The sequence below is a fragment of the Rhinolophus sinicus genome, linkage group LG09 (genome assembly GCF_036562045.2).
Source record: "Rhinolophus sinicus isolate RSC01 linkage group LG09, ASM3656204v1, whole genome shotgun sequence".
NCBI classification, from domain to species: domain Eukaryota; kingdom Metazoa; phylum Chordata; class Mammalia; order Chiroptera; family Rhinolophidae; genus Rhinolophus; species Rhinolophus sinicus.
In genome coordinates this window covers 20,868,215-20,887,429 of record NC_133758.1, presented here as the reverse complement: position 1 = coordinate 20,887,429, position 19,215 = coordinate 20,868,215, and the positions used below count along the sequence as shown (strand labels likewise).

At 40.8% G+C, this 19,215-nt stretch overlaps 1 long non-coding RNA gene across 1 annotated transcript; it reads right to left on the bottom strand.

Annotated features, from left to right (window-relative positions):
• Positions 1 to 10,546: 10,546 nt before the first annotated feature.
• Positions 10,547 to 18,358, bottom strand: LOC141573061 (uncharacterized). Its single transcript, XR_012498630.1, has 3 exons — positions 18,139 to 18,358; positions 12,040 to 12,372; positions 10,547 to 10,938 (listed from the first exon to the last, which is right to left on the bottom strand). It is a non-coding gene; the product is annotated as an uncharacterized LOC141573061 (long non-coding RNA).
• Positions 18,359 to 19,215: the final 857 nt, after the last annotated feature.

Genomic DNA, 19,215 nt, shown 5'->3' with positions numbered 1-19,215 from the left:
ACAAATGAAAATCTCTATCCTCTCAGGGACTGCATTCTAGCTGAGGGGAGGGAGTGGTAATAGAAAATAAGGAAATTTGGTAGTAAACATCATGGGGTGTTAAGTTCGGTGATGAGAAATAAAACAGGGAAGCAGAACAGGACATACTAGAGTAGGGGTGGAGGGCTGTTTGCCATTTTCAGGAGGTTGGTTGGAAAAGTCCATACTGAGAAGGTAGCGCTGGAGCAGAGTGCAGGTGGTGAAGCTCTGGGGACGGAGACGCTCAGGCAGTGGGAAGAGTTGAGTGCAAGGCCCTGAGGCAGAAGCATGTCAGGCAGGCCAGTTAAGACATACCAAGGAGGAGCAGAGTAGGCAAATGAGAGGGGGTGGGTGTGGTTGGAAGGGGCCATTTTAGGGACTTACGTCTTAGTCTGAGTAAGAGGAGCATTTCCGGGACGTTCAGCTATGAAGTTGCAGGCATGGAACTAGGAGAGAGTTGGGTTAGCCAGGTTTGGGTTTTTGCCATGTGAAAAGAAAGAATTGAGAGAGGGGCAAATGAGTTGAGGAGTGATTACAATAATGGGTTTTTCAGTTATCATTGTTGTATAACCTGCCGCCTCAAAACACAGTGGTATAAACCTGTCATGGATTCTGCGTGTCAGGCATTGGGGCAGGACCCAGTGGAGATGACTTGTCTCTATTCCACCATGTCTGGGGTTTCCGCTGGGAAACCCAAGGGTTGGAGAGCAGGCTGAACTCAGCTTCTGTTGGCATTGCCTGGGCATCTTCACTCACTTGTCTGTTGGCCAGCACACCTACACATGATCTCTTCATGCAGCCCAGCTTCCTCACAGCCCAGAGGCCTCAGACAGCCCACATGGCAGCTCAAAGCTCCCAAGTGTCCTAAGAGAAAGTGGAAGTTGCCTGTGTCTTAAGGCATGGGTATGGAAATTGTCAGTGTCACTTCCACCATGTTCTATTGGTCAAACAGTTGCATAGCCCAGATTCAAAGAGAGGTGACATAGGCCCCACCTCTTTTGGGAAGAAATGATATTTAAAGTACAGGACTAGTTGAACTCATCTAAGGACAGAGAGTGGTTATAGGCATGAGAAGGCCACAGGTCATATGTGGCAGAGCATTCTGTCATTTAGAAGTAGGAAATATGAAGAAAATTCAGCCAAGAAGAATAAGATGGTAGGAAGAAAACCAGGAGAAAGTGGTGATTGTTTCAAGAAAGAGGAAAGATTCACTATGCCTAATGTTGCTAATGGAAAGATAAGGCTAAGAAATGACCTTTGGATATGGCAAGCGGGAGAACATAGATACAGTAACAATGGCGGGTTTAGTAAAAGTCTGATTAGAATGGGTTGAAAGAATTGGGGAGAGAAAGCAAAGACAGCAAACATAGACATGTCTCTTGAGGGGTTTTGTTTGTTTGCTTTTTTTGATAAAGGGTAACAGAGAAATGGGACAGACTGGTAAATGGAGGTGTGGGTTTAAGGGAAGATTTAATAAGATGGAACATATAACATTTTTATAGACTAAAAGGAATGATCTAGGGAAATGATCATACAGGAGTGTAGGGGAGAGTGCATAACAGTGGAAATGATGTCCTTGAGTTGGTTAGAGGGCATGGGACCTGCTACACAGTGGAGGCTTTGGTCTAAGGTAGCAGCTGGATAGTTCACCTGTTGCATACGTTCTCAATGGGGAAGAAAATTGATTCTTACTCTTTTTATGTATAAAGCTAAGATATACATACAGTACATGAACAGATATACAGTATATTTATGGTATTAAAATTTCATGGGGTGGGGAGAAGTAATTAGGAAAAATATATCTAAAAAGACTCCTTAAAAGGGATGATAATGAAAAAAGGGATAGGTCTATTATAACTGAAAAGAAGGCAGAGTATATGAGTAGATACCAATAGGTGTTTAGATGTGGTACATGGAAACTCTCTTTTGATAGCATCTGTTTTCTCAATGAAGTAAGATGCAAAAAGAATCAAATGTGAGGAGGGGAAAGAATTTTGCAAGTTTCACCAATCAGCTGGTTTGTTTGCTTTCCTCTGGCCACATTCAGCTGCTCAGATTAGACAGAGACTGGGTTTCACCAGGAATGGGATTTTCCTAGAAGAGTACAATGGATGGAGATACAGGCAGGGGTGTATCCAATAGAGTGACTACAATGGTCCCCCCTGTCCCCCCACTCTCAGTGCTCCCCATAACAATATGTGTTGTCGGCTTTCCCATCAAGCACCTGCAGCTCTCCATCCAAGGGCTTTCTGTTGGCCTGTGTTGTGGGCAGGCCAGGAATACTGGGGTGTCAGCACCCCAGGAGCAATCTTCAGCCAATAATGAGGTTACCCTAGCTGCCTTGCCCATGAGGGGGGAATAACAGAGGAGTGTTTTACACTCCTGCTCCACAAATGCCCTGTATTCACTTCCTTCCCTTCCCTTTCTGACTTCCCTTACCCCTACCAATACTTTCTGGGATCACCTCCCAAATAAACTATTTGCACTCAAATCCTGGTCTCAGGGTGAGCTCCTGAGCAGACCAAAGTAGGACAATGATGAACCACAGTTTTAAAGATAAGGCGAGATTAGGACATGAGGGAGGGGGTGGGGAAAGAAAGTGTTGTTAAGACGGTGAAAGGTAATAGGATTGATGACTTGGAGTCAGGGTACTGGGAGGAGTGACTGGAGAGTGGGACCCTTAAAATTGGCATTATGCGGTTATTGAAGATAAAGTTTAGGATATGACTCTGGAAGTGTGTGACATGGTCGGCTCAAAGGTAAAATCATTGCAGGTGAAGGATCAAGGAACTGAGAGGCCAAGGCCACGGGCCTTAGAAGAGTGATTATTTTTTATTTGCTTTACCTCTCCTATATTCTGAAGATTAAATGATGTAATCCACACAAAGTCTCTAGTACAGAGCTTGGTACGTCGTAAACACTTAATAAATGTTAGCAGAGGTCCACAGTGGGCATGTGAACCAAACCACACCAATCAATGCTCCCTAAAGTTTGTTTTAACTGAATCCATTGACAAGCACGATTTTCCTCCTTGGGGGCGAGGCTGGAAGGCTGCAGCTGCCTGTGGCCACCTCCACTGCCCCACAGAGAGAAAGAAGGAGTTAGGGCAACAGAAGACAGGAGCAGGGATAAGATGAAGAGAGGATCCTGGAAGTGTTTGATTCCCAAGACTCAGCTGTCTCCAGAGCCAGAGCGACCCTGCTTTCTCTGTCATTATTCAGTTTGGTTTCACGAGTCAATAAAAATCTGGTAAAAATTTTAATTTTGTTTTGCTGAAGCTAGCTTGAGTTGAGTGCCTGTCTTTTGCAACAACAACAAAAACAATAAAATAAATAATAAGGGGAGTCACCTTTTGCCTCATGCTGGTCAGACAAGGTTCGTAGGTGGAAAACTTTTAGAGCCCCAGACAGGAGAAAGTATCGCAAGGTTTAAAGAACATGTAAGACTCAGACCTGAGTCTGTCTCAGATGTACCCTATGCTGGCTGAGTGGGCATTATGCCTTAGGATTTCACTGGGAAACTAATGTTCTCACAAAGTTATTAAAGTCGTCAACTACCTCATTTCTCAGTGCCCCCCTGTGATGCACCCAGGAGGAATTTATCTTAGAATTTGTTGCCAGAAAAAAAAAACCTGACTCTTCTCAAAGAACTTGGATGAGTTTTCTTTGACGAAAGAGAGAACTAAGTAACCTATTGTGTTTGCTCACTTTGGCTGTCCTGGAAGCTCAGAGCCAAAGATACAGCCCAAAATGTGGGGCCTTATAATCTGCCCCTGGGAACTTTATATTTTCCTCCTATTTTTAGTATTCTATTGTACTTTACATTGTTCTTAAAACGTATTTATATTTTATTGTTTCAAGTGTTATATAAAGGTTCCCCAAATCATTTATGGCATAAAATATAAATATATAAGCAATGAAACACTAGTATTCAATCCGAGGAATATCCCTTCATCACTTTACTGTGAATAATGGAGTTAAAATATCCAGTGCAGGTGACAAATTCTGAAGCATCAGATAGCAGGAGTGGATGACTATGAAAATATAAAACTGAAATAACACAACCGGGCTCACAAATAAGATAAAACTCTCCATGACCCAGAAACAATAGAGAAACATCAAGGAGTAAATAGGGCTGAAGCCATGGCTTCCTGGGCTTCAGGTGGAGAGGCGGCAGCCGTGGTTAGGAGTTCAGCTCCTCCAGAATAATGGAGACCAAATGTGCTCCCCACGAGAGGTTATTGAAGCCACGTTCACTTTCCTGATCATGAAAGGAAATTTAAAAAGAAAACTGTTGTTGACTAATAAGTGGGCTTACAGCTTTTATAAAGGCAGGAGGGAAGTTTAGGGTGATAGGATACAGAAACACAGTCTCACAACCAGAAATGGAAACAAGCTGCCCACCGGCCTGGGAGTGGATCAGAAACACCCTCAGTATTACTATAGGGCCAGAACCCCGAGCTGACTATATAAGACCCGGTTATATATAAGACCCACGTATATAAGACCTAGTCTGAGATACTGGGGTGAGGGTCCGGGAAACTAATAAGAAGCAATCACAAATCTACGAAATAGGTTAGAGAGATAGAAATGAATCTCCCTCTCAGAGTGAGTTTACGAACTAAAATTATGCAAGGCATATGAAGAAATCTCCAACTATATGGTGACGGAAGGAGAACTGACTCTAGGTGGTGAACACACAATGTGATATATAGATGATGTAATACAGAATTATACACCTGAAACCTATGTAACTTTACTAATCATTGTCACCCCAGTAAACTTTAATTAAAGAAAAAGAAATCTAAGGCTAAGAAAGACCACAATCAAAATCAGTAATTAAAACACAAATTTGCTCCATTGGAAGTAAAATTTAGAGGATATTCTGGAAAAGACTTAAATATAAGTATGCTACATGCTAAATCACATCCATAAAATGAAAGGGAAATGAAAAAAAAGCATAAAGAAATAAAAATAACTATATCTGACAAAATTGATTAGAAATTTTGAAATAAACATAGATTTTAAAATTAAAAACTTAGTAGGCCACTAGGCACTCTTAAAGAGTGAAAGAGTGAATTAAATGATAGTATCACAACTCACTCAGAATGCAGCACAAAACATATAAAGAGTTTTAAAAGATAGTTAAAAAACGTGGAGGATAAATTGAGAAACTACACAATAACTCTAATAAAAGTTCCAAAAGAAAAGAATAGAGAGAATGAAGGAGAAACAACAATTAAACAGGTGGTAGCTGAAAATTTATCAGAATTAAGGGACAGTACATGTCCTTGGTTAAAAAGTACCAAGTTCCAAGTAAGAAAAATAAAACTAAATCCACACTTAGATACTTCTTAATAAAACTGCAAGATACAAAAATAAATTTAAAATCTTTTAAGAATCATTAGAGAAAAAGATAAAACACCTAAACATAAATGGTAATTAGGCTAATAGCTGGCTTCTTATTGGCAAAAGACAGGCCAAAAGACGATTGATATCCTCAAAATGCAAGAAAATACATTTGCAAGCTAGAATTTCATGCGCAGTTAAATTGTCACTCAAGAAATGGCAAAATATGGACACATACACATAACCTGAGAGGTTATCACCCACAAATCTTCACTGTAAGAGAATGCTTTAACTTTCTAATTTAGGAATTAAGAGATGAAGAAGAGAAAGGAAACAGGAAGAAATACAAAGAAGGAGAAGAGAAGGCAAGGAATACAAGAAAAAAAGTGGTAAATACAGAAAACGTGTTTCCATAAATTTAATTAATACTGAAATATTTGTAACAAAGAATTTGTAACAAAAGTGAAAATAACCGATGATATCTGTTCACAAAAGGAAGGATAAATTAATATTTAAACAATAATAAAAAGATTAGGGGCACTCTGATTGGGGACACAATAAGATTAAATAGTAGAAAATGATACCGAGTTAAGATAGATGAGGATGAAGACCAAAGGATTTGGTTGGAAAATGTATCTCAATGTATGTAAGCCCAGAATGACAGCAGAAACAATATGATTTGGTACTAGAAAAGTATTTCTCTCCCCTTAAACTAACCTCTTTGATGTGATATGGGATTATCAAATTCAACCACTAATGGTTTTTAATTCCCCCCAGAACAATGGCAACATCACAGTTCTCTGACAAGAGCCAACTGCTAGAAGCATAACAGTCTATAATTAAGGCTATGACTTGGATTACAAAACCAATAGGAAGAACCTGTCATTTTCTGCTGAGGGGAGTCATGGTACCAAATAATCCCGGAAGATTAATCTTAATTTTCTAAAACAGATGATTGCATTTCTGATGCTACCAACACTTTCACATTCATTAATTTTGCACTTTGGGTTTCACAATACCTTTCTGAGATTGGTTCTGGGCACATATAATTTTCCCCATTTTTTCCAAAGAGTAGGCAGAGATATAGGGAGTTGAAGTATCCATCCTAAGGTGGAGCTAGGACTAGAATCCAGCTGCCAGCCCAAGTCCATTAAACTAGGTTTTTTCCCAAGAAAAACAACATGGGTCAAAGAATCTTGTATGAGTAGCACAGAAGCCAAAGAAAATAGGTCAGTCAATTCAACGAAGATGCTCCATACTCAGACAAACCATCTAATAAGTGAATTGGTGTATTCTTTTAACAAACAGTATTCGCCCTGGCTCTAGGAACATACAGAGCTTCAGGCCTTGTCATATTAGAGTTTAAATTTAGCAAAGAAGGAGAGTAGAGGCAAGAAACTCTTTCAAAGAAGAAAGAAAATATGCAGTAGGTTCGCGAAACTGCTATAGTGGTACAGTGGACAGTTAATATGTTGCCTGCCCAGCATGCAAATATCCCTTTCCCTTCTCGAAAAACTGCTCCTCTTCCACTGGGAAGAATCCCATAGGGGCTGCCATGTTCTTAGATGACCTCAATCCTGTGGCCATAGTTGACTGGCCCAGGGGTGGGCATCTAACCCAAACTGTGCCAATCAGAACCTTACCCAGGGCCATTACAAGCCCATGTGGCATCTTTGTGGAAACTAGAAAAGGTGCCCCTTCCTCAACACCTATGCCCCTCTGTGCAGAATTGTTAACATCTACAATATTTACAGTTCGAATGGTACCCCTGAGTTCATGCAGTGACTTCCTACAGCAGGAGTTTTGAACTTCAAACTAAAAGCAATATGACAGGCAGTGTCTCTCCAGAAACAGAGATCCTAACATTTAGGAGCCCCGGCTCCTATCTGTGGACAGACATCCACTCTGACACATAGAGAGTGCTGCTCTGCAGTGGGACAGAGTGAATCAATGTGTGGAAAGAACCCAAAAGGCAGGACAGAGGGAGATGGTTCCAGTCATATTTGGGGCCATGATTCCAAACGTTCCTGGAGGCGCCACCACATCTCCGCCTCTCCCATTGTTTGCATGTTCAACTCTTTCTTTTCTCCCCACAAGCCAAAACATTCCTCTTTTTTGCTTATGCAAGATCAAATAGGATTTCTTGTTACTTGCAACTAATGCAGCTGTGAATTTAATTTCACTAATTTCCACATCCCTCAATTTTAAAAGCAAATGGGGGGAGAGCACATTAGCTTTAATCTCCACTTGATCAAGTATGATTTTTACACAAAGGGAAACGGCTCTGCTTCTATCTATTCTGACTCAGTAAGTAGTTTCTCCTTCTGTGTCCATTCCTAAAAGGAAAATTACATGTTGGCTGCCCGCTCTAATTGTAATCACTGAAATTTGCAGTCTTATCCTGTGGTGTGTTCTGAGACCTCTCCTTATGGGGCATTCTTTCAGTGTGTTTTGTTGGCAGTAGCTGTAGCAATTAGAAAATTGGGAAATGTATAAAATCCAGAGGGATAGCAATTTTGGCATTTCTTTCCTTTAGTCAGTGTTGTTAGAAGTGTGTAGGGCCTTAGAAAAAATTAAATGGAACCATGGGCTTTACTATTGCTATACAGACCTTATCCTGTTCCAAGCATCACGTGCAATTTCCTTTGGTGAATCTAAGTCTAGGAAGACCAGGATCCAATGAGCCTTTCCCTGGATGGGAAGAGAAGGACCACTGAGTTAGTTTGTTTGGAGGCCAGTATCTTTAGGTCACTTTCTTCCCAGCTGCACATGACTCTTCCTTATGCTTCTTTTTGTCAGATTGGACTTTAATTTATAGTTCCAGCCAAATATGCAGAGCAGGAAGATTGAAATTTATTTGTGTACATGCATCCACACACCTGATCAAATGCAACTATAGACTCATAAGACTAATGTTAACACAAATATAACAGAGCTGAGGCCCATCGTTTTCCCCCTCGTCAGTGTGCTTCAAAAGTGTATTTTCTCTTTGGAAACAGGAAGGAATCATTTGGAATCCGATTCTCTGGCAAATAAGGTGGGTATTCGAGCTACAGCATGCAATTTTGGGTCCAAAAAGAAGTATTATTAAGTTACAACACTGGTTTTCTATGTGGCTCAAAGATTGCTTCCAAAAACAATTTCCAAAAGGAAATCAGCAAAGAACTTTCCAGTAATGGAAGCATCCTTAAAATAATTATGCAGTCTTCTAAAGAGATTACTCAGGAGGAAACTACTCATTTGGACATAAGAGGTTGTATATATTTGCCATTCAAAAGAAGTTAAGTGACAAAAAGCATATATTAATACATCTGCACCAAATACAGTGATATGAATATTTATGTTTCCAGAATATTCACCAAATGATTCTGAAAAAATTAACAACTGGGAAGTAGTCAGTTAGAACTTCACCTTACACTATACCCTAAAATAAATTTCCAAAATGTTAAAGAAAGAAAATAAAATCATAAAATTTTAGTGATTTAAAAATGTGAAAGAAATGTAAGTGAATATTTAAACGGTCTTGGGACAGATTTTCCCAGCATAATCTTATGAAAGAAATAGAAATGTAAGAATGATATATCTGTCTACATAAAACATTTTATGAGACCAAAAAGCATTTTATAGAAAAATTATACATTAAATAAAACAAAGAGTTAAGAGCCTTACTATATACAAAACAGTTCTAAAGAAAGCAATAAGAAAATATTTTATTTTTATATAAACATGAAACATGTTTTTAAAAATATTCAATTTTACTACTTGCCAAAAAAATTGCACAATAAAAATTATGTAACGGGAGTAATATTTCTAAGTATATTAATGTGTTTTTGTGCTTAATGGTTCTATGTATTTGACTTTAACCAGCCTATGAAATCCATCTGTGTTGGGTGAAGGGGCATGAGAGGCATTGGGGCTACAGTAGGTAGAAGGGGCAGTTCTTACTGTTTGTACTGTAAGAAAAAGGAAGAGTTAATAATTTGCCTTTGACACCCTGAATTGGGTTTTTATAGCATGGGAAACGTCTTTGTCAGGATAAACAGAATTTCTAAATTCCTGTAGCTCCTGTTTAACCAGATTAGGTACTAACCCAGGAGGGCTCAGGGCATGCAGTTTTTTCCACTTGGAAGAAACTTGCACTTCTGCCTATCATGAGTAAATGTCTAGGTTGGCCGACTTAGGGACAAGGAGGATAGAACACAGAGATGGCGGAGAGTCCAAAGGCCAACTTCTCCTGCTCAGGTGGGAAGATCACAGGAAAAAGACTAGTTTTTCCTCTCCACTTATGTCAGGCTGGCACTTAAACATCCAAATGAATTTTGAGAAGCCCGAAATCGTAGGGCTAGCACCTCACTTCCCGGGATGTAATATAGGAGAAACCCTACCTGTGGCTACTTCCTGGGCAGAGAGAGGCTGAGGCAGGGTGGACAATAGACAAACAATGTGCTCCTGGTTCTCCATGGCCTGCTTGCAGGAAGCAAAGATCCACATGCAGCCAAAGGCCTGGTAGAGAATGCAGTAGTTCTGAGAGGGTAAGGGGATGGGCAGAAGCAAACGAGGTTGAAATGCTGGGCTCAAAGACCTTGGCAGTGGACACTAGCACATAATCCGAAGAGGGACCCTTCAGCTGTAGTACCAGGTCAGAAAGCAGACTGCTCCAATCCCCGATCAGCTGACGCCTTATGGAGAATTGCTCTCTGAGAAGCCTGATGTGTAAATTAAAAGTACATGTTTAACTAGAGGACATGGGAATACTATTCATTGGCAAGTCTTAAAGCTTCCACCATGCAGGGGAGAGGTGCTCACGAGAAATATCAGAACATTTTAAAATTCTTATAGCACAATGAAACTGCAATTTCCTACACAGGTAAGTGTACCTTGAGCAGTTTGCAACCATGTTAACATGGTATCTTTTTTTTTTTTCTTTCTCTGTCTTTCATGAATTTTATTTTGTATATTACACAGTTCTGTATTTTCCCATTTTTTTCTATAAAAGCATGCATTACCTTTGAAATAAAAGATATAGTAAATATTTTTAAGGATGTGTTTGTATATTAAACAAGATCAGAAGAGACTCTACGGTGGTGTTTCAGTTAAAATTAGTTTCTGGAAAGTTAAGTATTCAAAAGTTAACAAAATTAGTGTCCTTAATTTAGTCACGCCTTACCCATATGTATATCTTTCTTTCTTTCTTTTTTTTTTTAAGATGAAAACGAGCCATCTCCTGCCCTGATGTTCAATCATCTGTATTGTGGAAATACCACACAGCCTTGCCTAATTAAACATATGCTTACTGGGATTAGCGCTGGAGAAGAGATTTTCCACCTAACGAGGCTTGCTGGGCTCCTAACACCATCTGTGCTGTGTGAGCTGTGCCTAGAGCAGCGCAGGACAGAGATTTGGTGATTCATTGGAACCTGGTAGAGTCTGCTGAGACTCGGGCTGAAAACAGGATATGGTAATTCTCTGGAGGCTTCGTCCAACTTGGCTGTGGTTTCCTTAAGAGGCTCTCTGATTTCCCAAGACCAGCCTTCGGTTTTTATTTCTCTGCAGTGGTTTTTCCACGCACACCCTGGTTCAGACAGAATGTATCAGATAATGAATTTGTGAGCGCGTTACTTCTCCAGGAGCCCAAGGTCACACCACTAGCTGGTGACAAAATGAAAACCCTGCCCACGTGTCTAGACTGCCCATCCAGGAGTATAAAAATTAGAGGAAAGTGCTCCCAACCCAAGGTAATACTCCTTGTTTACTGTTAGCAGTCACGAAACGCTTTTTCATTTTTATGATCCCTTTGAGGGTGGATCAAGTTCAAGCTTATCTAGTTCCACATGGAATTCACCACAAATGATTTCAACTTGGGCGGGATTGAATAGTATTTAAATATGGGCATTTGCCTTCCCAGGACCCCTAGAGGCTGCCCTCTCCAGAGCCCCCCTGCACCTGCCACTAAATGGGGTTTCTCAGTAAGGCAGCTACAGTTTATTATTGTTGTTGTTGTTCTTATTGTTGTTGTTTTGATAGGTAACACAAGCACATTGCACAGAACTGAAAAAAAAAATACCTCAGCAAAATTCAGTCGAAAGTAAATCTCTTCCACATACTCAGCCACTTACTTTTCCTTAGGTACAATTGCTGTTATCAGATTTTGGCGTATGTTTCCAGAATTACGTATGAATATACAAGTATATATGTTTGTGTATGTATATAATATACACATACATATATATAATTTTTAAAAACGGATGGAGGTATGCTATTTACACTGTTGACCCCTGCTTTGTTTTCACTGAATATTTCTTGGTTATGTTCCATATTAGCACAGCTGAAACAAGGAAGCTATGTATTTTCAATGCCAATTATACTTAGTCCTTTAATATCTACTTTCAAAGTCATGATATTCTGTGTCCATTTATACTCAACCAAAACTTTTCTTTCTATTCATTTCAAGATTATGGCTGGGAGGATTTTAACAACTAATGGACACACACACACACACACACACACACACACACACAAACATGGGATACTCTCTACATACACGTCTGGTAAATTGCCATAGTATCAGGCCACAGAACCAGCACCTCAGGGTCGGAAGGGACCCCAAAAGTCCTAAGGCGTGACCTTATGGCCCGTAAAAGAATCCCTTCCACATTCTCCCTGACATTCTTACCTCTGCTTGAGGTAAGCTCCAGAGACATCACATTTCCTCCCCGGATAAGTCATTCTACCTCTAGGGTGTGTACAGTCTTCTTATATCCAGGTAAAGCTTGACTTCCTCTTGGTCCTTTCAGGAATCTGATGAGAGCTTCCATGGTACCTCGTCTTGTCTTCAGACCGCCCTTCTGCAGGGTCTTCCACTGCTCCAGGAGCACCCATGTGCCCATGCCTCTGCTGTCCTGGGCAGCACCTTGCTGCCCTATTGTCTGAGACAGGTGCACTCAGACCAGGGGAGCCGCACAGCGGGGGGCTTGGCCTGCTCAAGGCAATCTGCACGGAGTCATGCCTGTGGACAAAGAATATTGCTTGTGACCTTTTCACCTTTTCCAATTATTTCCCTACTTTCTTTGAAAATACCTAGAACAAGTGTTATCCTATGGGTTTAGTGGCCATATTTTCTGAGCCAAAAATTACACACAACAGCCACTAGGCAAACGCTTGCCAGCTCTGCGGGGAATGCCATCCTATGCCCACTATGCAGAAAGGAGCAGGCATAAGCATAGGTGGGCTGATATCGCAGCCTAAGGGCTCCTTGTGGGTGGTCTCTGAAAAGACAGTGGGGCCACCATTAGAAGTTATGTTGGTTCTGTGATATGGAGTTGTGATACCAACCTGGAAAGAACTGAAGTGATGATTATCCATGATTGTCTTTGGTTTTTAGTGGTATTAGTAATACACCCCCTAAGGTCACAGCCTGAAGGAAGCCATAATTTCAGCAGCCTTAAGGGGATCTGAAAAACTAAAGAAAGACTTGGGGACCAGAGTTGAGAGATGTGCACACAGTTTAGATGAAGGGAAGGAGAAGGGGATTTATCCACACCATCATGCTTGAAAAAGCACACTAACTGCAGCAGGAGTGCTTTCACTCTTGTTCTGGGCTCATCAAGCAATCTTCTGACTATGGATTTGGTTTTCCAGTTACCTGAATCCAGGTAGAGGAAGCCAAGAAAAACAGACCTAATTCTCAGTGTGCTGATCCAAGGGAAGGCATATTTCCTACTAAGTTAGTCAATAGGAACACAGCTTTCTAGGTCCAACTGTATTAATCACGAGAGTAAGAGACTGTTCCTGAGCATCTGGCCAACTAAGGAAAAAATGGAAACAAAAAGTTGCTGTGATACCACCAAGATAAGACTGGCTGGTGAAACGCTGTCTGTGTGCCAGCCATTACTCTCTTTAAATGTAGCACTTCAGTCCTGCTCTCTGGGACCCATTCCTAAGCTCCTAGATAACTCTCTGGCACCTGACTCTCATTCTTTCTCTTCACTCTGCCATCATCTCAGTTATTTTCAACATTCATGTCAACAGCTGGACAAATGTGTTGACTTCTGCCTCCTCGACTCCATGGACCTCTTCTCTACTGCACACGAGCTGTCCTGCAAGCTTCACCATCTCACTCACACCTCTGCTCTGCCAAGCCTGTCCTTAGAACGCCCTCTCTGCATTCTGGCCCATTCTATAACTGTCAGCAAATGGCTGTCTTTGGTGCAAGCTCTATGCCCTTGGCCGCTAAGATGCTATACTTTTCTGGTTCTCCTCCTAGCGATCTGACCCTTCCTTTTCTCTCCCTGGCGTTCTAACCCATTGTATCAATTGGGAATTACATTTATAATAGCTTCACACAATAGTAACCCTACTTGAGTGGCTTCACATAATAAAGATTTTTTTTTTCTGTCACAAGAAGTGCAGAGGTAAACTGTGCAGGACTAGTGCAGCTGTTCCCAAAAGAAACTAATGGGGACTATGAACATTTTCATAACCCCCATTAGCAGTCACTCCTTATTCCACTCAAGCCCCCAGGCCTAAGTAACCACCAATCTACTTTCTTTCTCTATAGATATGCTTATTCTTCTCATTTCATACGAATGGAGTCCTATAGTAAGTGGTCCTTTGTGACTGGCTTCTTTCACTTAGCAGTATGTTTTCAAGTTTCACCCATGTTGTAGCATTTATCAGTAGTTCATTTCTTTGTGTTGTTGTATAATATTCCATTGCCTGGATCTACCACATTTTATTTGTCCATTTATCAGTTGATGGGCATTTAGGTCATTTCCACTTTGGGGTTCTTCTAAAGCTACTATGAACATTCGTGTACAGGTTTTCATGTGAACATATGTTTTCATTTCTCTTGGGTCCTCCATTAATTCCCTCTAAAATGAGTGTTAGCAAACTTTCCCAGCAAAGGACCAGATAGTAAATATTCTAGGCTTTGTGGGAAAGGCTTTATAGAAGCAACTCAACTCTGTCATTGCAGTGGCAAAAGCAGCCATAGACAATATACAAACTAATAAACATGGATCGGTTCTAATAAGACTTCATTTATGGGTACTGAAATTTGAATTTCGTATCATTTTCACAACATGATATATTATTCATCTTCTGACTTTTCCCCCAACCATTTAAAAATATTAGAATCATTCATTTTTAACTCTCAAGCCATACAAAATAAGCAACAGGCCAGATTTGGTCCATGAAACACATTTTGCCAACCTTTGCTATAAGAAACATCACCAGGTTTTTTTCCTTTGAAGCATTTATCACAAACCTTGTATGGCTATCTGTTATTTGCTCTTTAGTTCCTCTCACAAGAACACAAGCTTCATCAGATGGTGGACAATCAACATTTTGTTGAATTTATAAATGCACTCTAATTTGTTTCATTGATCCCACATAAATAGATATTTGAGTTGTTTTCAATTTTGTGAAGCTACAAATGATGCTACCAGGAATGATTCTGCCAATAAGTATAAATATTTTAAGTTTTAATAGATTAGACAACTTCTCCTCCTAAAATGTTACATTAACAAACGTATGAGTATGCCCATTTCCCATATCCTAACCAACACTGGGTGATATCTAGTGAGCAAAACAAATAAATCTCATCTTGTTTTATTTGTATTTGTGTAGGTATTCGTGACATTGTATACTTTTTCTTAACCATTGGGCCTTAATTTATAAGAGTTCATCTATTTTTATATAAGGGAAATTGGCCCCGTATCTGTCATATGTGGTCTAAGTAAGTTTTGGCAGTGTTTTTTCCTATTTCTTTCTTTTTTTCTTCTTCTTCTTTTTTTCCTTTTGACTTTATTAGAATATACTTTCTTTCCATAAAAATATTCAAGTGTTTTAAATGATCAAATTTATCAAACATTTGCTTTGTTGATTGTGCTTTTTATATCATGCTTAAAAAGGCCTTTCTTATTGGAGGACTGTTTAAAAATTCATTCCTATTTTCCTCTAGTGAGCTTATGTTGTTTTCTTTCTTTTTAACATTTTAATATTTGAATTATTGGTAATGAACACTAGAACAGGAGAGGCAGAAAACCAGCTTTATTTTCTTTTAAATAATAAAGTGGATAACTGTAAAAGCCATATTTTCCCTGGTGATTTGAAATATCACTTTTAGAAGATACTAAATTTCCAAAAATATTTGATATATTTGGGGGTGACAGTAAAACTAAAAACAGGTACAACACAGACTCCGCAATCACTTGGAACAAGGCATCCGCACATCAGAATGGGGTGCATACAGACAAGAAGTGCAGCATGGGCCACACAGCATGGATTTTGGGGGTTGGTTCTGGCTCCTTCATTCACCTCCACCTCTCAACTCCTGCTCTCCTTCCACCTCCGGGGCCAGAACGCCTGGTGCTGTCGTCCATTAAATATATCTGAGCCAATAATGAAAACACCTACCCCTAGACTTCTGTTAGGTTTGATAATAAATGGCCTGGTATTTCAATCACTTTTACTCAAGGATTCTCTTACCTGCAGCTCAAGGCATCTCACTGGATGCACGGCAGGCAGGTGAGCGTGCGTGGCAAGTGAGCGTGTGCACCTGCCATATTTATCAGCTTTGGGCATCACTGTAATGCTGGATTTGTCGGGGGGAAAGGAGAGCAGAAAGCTTTCCTTATTTTGTAATGCTCTGGAATATTTGAATACGTGAAAATTAGTCTGTTCCTTGAAGTATTCACCACACAACTCTCCAGCCTGGCACTTGGACAATTTTCTTTCTCAATCTATCTCATTGCTCTTCTTCTTATCATCGCTAATTTGAAGTTACCTCCTTTTTATTTGTTTATTTTGAACAGTTTATATTTTCCTAGAAAAATTTCCATTTCATTCAGATTTTAAATTTCTTAGGCTAGAGTAGTGAAAAATATTCACTGCAATCAGATAATATAGCCAGTGTGGCTTGTTCTTCTTGGAGTTTATGTAGGTTTTTATGGTGGTCTAGTTGGTAAAAAATTTTCAAATCTTTCAGGCAGCGTAGCATAGAGGGGAGGGGTCAACCCATCTGGTGTTGAAGCCCAGTTCCCACTACTTACCAGTGAACCTGGGAAAGCTGTTTAATGTTCTCACATGTAATATGGTGTGGGTTTTAAATGACTAATACATGTAAAATGCTAAGAACAGTGTCAGGTGCATAGTAAACAGTGAATTGATGTTAGATTTTATTTATTAGCATCCTGTAGTATCATCTCTTTTTGAGCGTGTTTTATAAAACTTTACGGTTTTAATACTCTAGAGCAGGGTATTCAAACTGCAGCCCGCGGGCCAACTGCAGCCCGCAATCCATTGTTAATTGGCCCGCAGCAAATTCCAAAAATATATTGAGTTTACTTAACTAAACCAGGTGAGGCAATACGTACTTCACCTCGAGTGAGTGGCCCGGCTGTTTGTGTATTTTACCGCATGCGGCCCTTGGTAAAAAACGTTGAAAAAAGTTTGGACACCCCTGCTCTAAAGAGTTTAATCTAAGTTTTCTAGAGTAATTCTTCTTTTATGTTTTATCTAACGTGTACTTGACATATTTCTTCCCATCTTTTCCTCTGTTCTCTTTGTGGTATCAATGCATAGACTTCTTGGTGGTGGGGGAGGCATTTTATTCATCTTCAGATGGAACGTTCTATTTCAGCGTATTATTTGCCTGAGAATCCTGTTTGTGGATCATCCTTAATTGTTCTGTCTCCCCTTTGTTTCCCCTTTCAGTGGTGTGTTAATTGTACTTAGACTTTGAGTGGGAAGGCAGTCATGATGGCAGCCTCTGAGGGTGACCTCTGGGGAGGGGGAACTGGGAAGTGAGCAGCAGTAGGAAAGAGGCTAAGCGCTGCCTCTGGTCCTCCTTCCTTTGCAATAGCTTATCCCATGAAAGAGGAGCTCTCTTTTGATTTGGGTTGTTCCCTCACTTTGGGACCAGTCATCCTGAAGTGTGTTCTCAGTCAGGAAATTGAGTGAGAGGGCAGGACCACCACCTTGGGAGTTCTCCGTTAGCCCCACCTACCTAGCCTTTCTTTGTTATGAAAACGGGTCCCAGGCAACGTTTTCCCTATTTCTTCTTTGCCCTGCTCATCGCCTCTTATTACTTATCCATGCTAAGGGACCCTGTAACATTATGGAGCAGGAGTCCGCAAGACCACCCTCACTTCAACAATCGCAACAATGGCGAGGTCGGGAGTCCCCAAGACCACCTTTACATTCGATAGTTCATTAGAAGGGCAAGGAACTCACCGAGTGCCGCCGTTCCACTGCCAGTTACGGTTTATTATCGTGGAAGGACGCAGATTAAGATCGGCCAAGAGAAGAGGCGCGTAGTGCAGAGTCCAGGAGAGTTCCCAGCACAGGGCTGGAGTGGTCCTCTCCCAGTGGAATGAGGGACAATGCCACTTTTTCTCATAATGATGTGTGACATTACACACACAGTACTGCCCACCAGGACAGCGCATCCAAGCCCCGGTGTCCAGGGCTCTGATTAGGGCTCTGTCACACCTACACGGTTGACTGCCCGTGTGGCTGCTCTCAGTCTCCAGCTGATACCTTGTTACCCCCATCCTTCCACCCTCACCCAAATCACATTGTTCGACCATCTGGAATGACCCACGGGCCCCCCAGACAAACAAAAACATTCCTATCAGGCATGACATTCCAAAGGCTTTGGAGATTACTTCCCAGAAGCTGTGAGCAAAGGCCAGACCTCTCCTTGGGAAAGATTAAAGCCCTTACCACAGAGGCCCTGTGAACATTCTTACTTAGGTTCCCAAATCTGTACCTGTTTTGAGTTAGAGAAAAAAAGGTGTCAGACGTTGGTGCTCTCCTTTCTTTGGGTTCCATTTCCTTTATACATCGCTGCTGAAGCTCCTGGCATTTAGAACAATGCTGTCATCTCAGAGGCACTCCGTAAATATTCGCTGGAGAAGTAGAAATTGACTAACATTCTTTGAGTCTGTGGTGTGAGATTGTGATCATTTCCTCATTATATCATGGTTGAAATTTTTTCCCTTTGTTTTGGCCTTTGTTTGTTTGTTTGTTCTGGTGGGTTTCGGAGAGCGGTGATGCAAACGTGTATTTTGCTGTCTCCCTGGAAAGCAACTCTCACTTTACAGAAAAGGAAGCCCGTCTCCGTCTCCGGGAAGGCTGAGCCACCTGTCTACCAATGAGAGACAAAGACGGAATAAAAACACAGGTTTCACAACGTGTGAAACTTCTCTTAGCCAAGGGCTTTAGTTCCTCTTTTCCTTCCATGTATGACAACAACAACTCTTTCTTTCTAAAGAGTTTGTGACTAAGCAGTGAGATTCTGTCATTTGGGATACTCTTCAGTTGCTGGGCCTGCCCTGTGGTGATACTGTTACAATGAGGCAGAAAGTCATCAGGGCTGGAACAGAATAAAATCACGGAGGACCAGGACACCGATTCCACCTTTGAACAAATGGGAATTCACGGTGTCTGCCTTTATTTTGAAGACTGATTGTCCAATTGTACCCTTCAAGTGTCCTACAGCAAAAGAAAAGTTCCCACCCAGGGATGCTTGGGGCCTGGGCCAGTAGCCAAGCGCTCAGCAGGGAGTATGTTCTTCAAAAGTACTTTTTAAAGTTAAGGTTTTACCTGACAGTAAAGACTATAATGACGAGACAGTAAAGTAAGGCCAGGAGCCCAGAAGAGACAGTATTAAAATGCTGTTTCTTATGTGGGAGTCACCTGAGGCTGCTTGAGGTTCCTGCAGCATTTTTGACCCAAGTGTAACTGCAAGAATAACATTTACTGAGCACTGACTGTGCGCCAAGAAATATTAGAAGGTGCTTTATAGTATTGAACCCTTTGTTTCTCACAGTCACCTGTGAGGTGC